The sequence below is a fragment of the Neomonachus schauinslandi genome, chromosome 12 (genome assembly GCF_002201575.2).
Source record: "Neomonachus schauinslandi chromosome 12, ASM220157v2, whole genome shotgun sequence".
In the NCBI taxonomy this organism is placed as follows: Eukaryota; Metazoa; Chordata; class Mammalia; order Carnivora; family Phocidae; genus Neomonachus; species Neomonachus schauinslandi.
Window position 1 is genome coordinate 30,867,695 of NC_058414.1, and position 5,018 is coordinate 30,872,712.

Consider the following 5,018-nt stretch of genomic DNA (forward strand, 5'->3'; position numbering starts at 1 on the left):
AATATCAGCATATCAACAGAAAGGAGAGGACATTCCTGCTGCAGGACGTTCTCTCCTGTTGCTCCTCAGTGGAAGAGCCAGGAGAGAAATGCATATCAGCTGAATCATAGGGGACACTTAACCTTTAAAGAGTCCTGTCTCTACATATCTGCATAACGCTCCATATCCATGGAAATCCTTATATTCGTTAATTTCCAGTGAAACCCAATTGTTTCTATGCGTCTCCAGTAGGTAAGAGAAATTTTCTTTGCCATTGCATCTAATATAGTTGATAAAACAATCTCTGACCTCGCCCATTCTGTAGTTAACTCCAGTTAAACTTTCCTTTCTAGCAGCACCTGTAAAAAAAGCCAGGTAAAAATTTTCTGCAAGTGTTTCTTCAGTATGTTTGGCAGTTTCTCAGGTGTAGCTGTTCATCTTTTATTTGAAGATAAATGGAAGGAAATAGGGAGATTTTTAAGTATGTAAATGGAAACGGACATTTCAGGGTAAAAATTATATTTAAAAGTATGTGACCTTTACAGATTGTAGCCATCAGATCAATGCCCACGTTTTCGCCAAGGCATTTCTAAACTCATACTTTAATTTGGCTTATTTAAAAAAAAGGATCGTGTACTTTAACATATTATTTTAGTTGTAATCTAATTCCATATTTACTGCTACCACTTACTATTTTTTCTTGTCCACTGTTTTTTCACGTTGATGAAAAGTAAGTGCAACCTTCACAGTAAAAATTCATAAGGCAGTGTTAACTCACATCAGAGCTTTTCTTCTTATAAACCTAGGGGAAATAGATGTTTTTGTCACCTTTAGTCTTCATTCTCTGACCTACACCTGAGCCTCTCAGCTAGCTGCAAAAGTTTAAAAGAAGAACCTTTATTTTACTGCATAGTGTACTTTCCCTACTTTCTTTAAGAAAATCATACCTCAAGGCCCTAATTTTCTTTCCATCTTTTATTCCAAATATTCCACGCCATACTCTGGTTTCTGTTTAGATTGTATAAATCTTTCACCTTTTACCAAATATCCTCTACCTTTTTTTCTTAGCCATACTGTCAAGTTTCTTTACAAGCTATAAGTTAGATTTTCTAACAGGCCACTAATTTTCTCTATGTTGTAATTGGATATGCATGTGAACAGCATGGGTTCACTGGTTAAAGGTCTATCACCAACCCTATGGTCCACCGGGGGCAAATATATAAAGCTTTCATCTTTGTCACATCCATTTTTAGTCTGATTCATGACTATTCTCTGTTTCCACTGTTGTTTTACTTTGCCCCACCTTTAGCTTATGTGGTCTTGTTATATTTTACGTATCCATGTAAATGGCCTTAAATCCTCCCTAAAACAATGCAGGATTTTTTTTTAAGTATAGTATTATGGTAATACTATGCCTACAGGCTTGAGCTTCAAGTGAAAACCTCTATCAAGAACATAAAGTAGTTTAAGGATTAGAATAACCCAGAGAGTATTTTTTTAATTTTTTAATTTTTAATTTTAAAAAAATTTAAATTTAAATTCAATTTAGTTAACTAAATTGAATTTAAATTAAAATTTTTTTTTCATTTTAAATGTACTATTAGTTTTAGTAGAATTTAGTGATTCATCAGTTGCATATAACACTCAGTGCCCATTACATTAAGTACCCTCCTTAATGTCCATCACCCAGTTACCCCATCCCCCCACAGCGTCCCCTCCAGCAACCCTCAGTTTGTTCCCTGTAGTTAAGAGTCTCTTATGGTTTGCCTCCCTCTCTGTTTTCATCTTATTTTATTTTTCCTTTCCTTCCCTTACGTTCATCTGTCTTGTTTCTTAAATTCCACATATGAGTGAAATCATATGGTATTTGTCTTTCTCTGACTTATTTCGCTCAGCATAATACACACTAGTTCCATCCATGTTGTTGCAAACGGCAAGATTTCATTCCTTTTGATGGCTGAGTAATATTCAGTTATATATATATTTATATATATCATTATCTTCTTTATCCATTCCTCTGTTGATGGACATCTGTAGCCCAGAGATTTTTAACAAAGCTCTATTTTTCTATTATATATATATATATCTTTGAGTTTTTTTCACTCCACTGCCATGAAAATATGGATATAAAATATGACGGACCTAAAACAATGGACTATTCTAGCTATTTCTAAACCACAGTCTTGACTTCTTTAAAGATTTTGACTCCTGGCAGGCATTTCTGCCCACCACTCCTGGTAATATCAAACAGCTGAACTTGGCAGTTCCTTCTTGAGCTTCATTAATTTCCAGTGAAACCCAAGTCTTCCCTCACACACCTTCAAACAAGCAGCTACTTTTCTTTTTAGAAGTGTGTTTCCCCATAATTCTGCACCTTCCTGTCCTCCACCTGCATGCAGTCCTTTCCCCAGCTTGTCTCTGCTCTCCCAACACTCAGCATTTGTGTCCCTGCACACCCCTGTGGGATTAATAATACTAGCTAACGTATACTAAGCACTGGCCATGTACCAGGAACTGCCCAGGCACTTGAAAGAGATGAACTCGTGGGATCCTCACAAGAATCCTAATCCTATGAAGTAGGGACTATTATTTGTTGCTCCCATTTTATAGGGAAGAAACTGAGGTTTACATTAGCAGCTGACCCAGGACCTCAGAGTAGTCCAGCCCTCCTAATTACACTCTTAACTCTACCCTGCCGAATGCTATTATAGTGCATCCACTCTACTGGCTTTCTGGGCCCCATGAAACATTTTCGTTTATGACGCCGTCTTAGAAAACCTGCAGTGGCTCCCTACCACCCCCTGTATCATGTCTCAGAGTTTCCACGTAGCTTTGAAAGACAGCAACACATCAGCTCTGTGAACATCTTCATCTATCTCACCTCTTTCTATTCTCACCCTTACCCCCAGTACATACATACACATTTGTTCCATTTCAGCCTCAGACGATTGGCTCTTTTCCTTCATTCTAAGTGGGAATCTTTCCACATGTAAATCTATAACTAAATTGATTTACAACAATTTCCATCTTCGGTGTCTGACTCCACTAAACAATTTGGGATTTAGAGTCAGGAAAACAGATTCAATACCCATTTCTGCTGTTCTTGCTGCCTAAGTTTGAACGGGTTACTTAACTTTTCTGTCCTTCAGTTATGTCTTTGGTAGAGAGGGGGTAGTAATGGTACTGTATATTGTCATTGAAAGATTAGGCCATCTGTGCATTTAAAAGGCTAGTACAGGGGCGCCTGGGTGGCTCAGTCGTTAAGCGTCTGCCTTAGGCTCAGGTCATGATCCCAGAGTCCTGGGATCGAGCCCCGCATCGGGCTCCCTGCTCGGCGGGAAGCCTGCTTCTCCCTCTCCCACTCCCCCTGCTTGTGTTCCCTCTCTCACTGTGTCTCTCTCTTTCAAATAAATAAATAAAATCTTTAAAAAAAAATAAAAATAAAAAATAAAAATAAATAAAAGGCTAGTACAGTGCCTGAAACAGCCCCAAATACTCACCAACTGCTATGAATTAGTAATAATACCCCTTCTCAATTGATTTTTGCCCTTCCTTGGCACTCTTCAGCACCCATGTATGTAGCTACATTTATTTACTCTCTATTACTTTCTGTAGAGTAATAGAGAAAGGAAATCCAGGTGTGAATCCCATTGTGCACCTTCATTGCCACTCCCCCCAGCATCTGTCACCATGAATATTGAATACTGCAATAACTTCAGAACTGGTCTACTTCTACCTTCACTCCTAAAAGTCTTACTCCACCCTCTCCCCCGCAGAGTCTACTGTTAAGACTAAGTCAAGTCAAAATCTGACACTAGCCCATGGTTTCCTCTTGTACTCAGAGTAAAATCCAAAATACTTCCTGTGGCCTGTAAGTCCTGTGTGGTCTGGCCCCCTCCCGCTTCTAATCTCATCTCCTATTACTCTTCTCTCATTCTGTTCCAGTCTCATTGGCCTCTGTTCTTTGTGGGGTTTTTTTAAAGATTTATTTATGTATTTGAGAGAGAGAGAGAAAGAGTATGTGTGTGCGTGCAAGCCAGTGGGAGGAGGAGCAGAGGGAGAGGGAGAGGGGAAGCCAACCCCTCACTGAGTGCAGCACCCCAGGGGGCTGATCCCACAACCCCGAGATCATGACCTGAGCTGAAACCAAGAATGGGAGGCTTAACCGACTGAGCCACTCAGGTGTCTCTCATCTGCCTCTGTTCTTTTTTTTTTTTCAAAGACTTTATTTGTTTGAGAGAGTGGAAGCAGGGGGAGGGACAGAGGGAAAGGAAGAGGCAGACTTGCCGCTGAGCAGGGAGCCCAAAGAAGGGCTAGATCCCAGGCCCCTGGGATCATGACCCCTAGGATCATGACCTGAGCCAAAGGAGCTGCTTAACCAACTGAGCCATCTAGGCGCCCCTCATCAGCCTCTGTTCTTTGAACAGGCAAGCATGCTCCCACCTCAGGGCATTTGCACTTACCAGTACGTCTGCCGTAAACTCTATTCCCCTAAGACAGCTATATAGCATGACTCATTTCCTCGTTTTTTTCAGGTCTTTACTCAAATGTCACGCTGTTTTGCTTGAAGCACCTAGAAAGTGTCTGGCACATGGTAAATGCTCATGAAAGATATGTTAAATAAATGAATGAAAAAAATGAATGAGCCACTTGACTCAGGAACGTGTGGACTAAGTCTACAATTACATAAAAGCTTTTGATTCTAAGATAGAACATTGTTTTTAAATTGTATGCTTCTTAAAATGTTTCTAATTATTGGAAAATAATTATGCTTATTGGAATGTTTCTTCATGGATCTGGGCTTCAGTTCAGTCAACATTTCTTCCACAAACATTTACTGAGTGCCTGCTGTATGCCAAACTTTGTGCTGATTATAGTGACGGATGACTTAAACATTATATTCTGCCTTTGGGGAGAGTGTAGATTATTTTATTTGTAGATGTTTGGCTGGCCCAGATGGGCTGGGATTGTGTGTTTTACTTGTTTGTTTGAATAGCAGTCAGTATAGTGCTTCTCTAAGGGTGGAGATTCTATCAAAA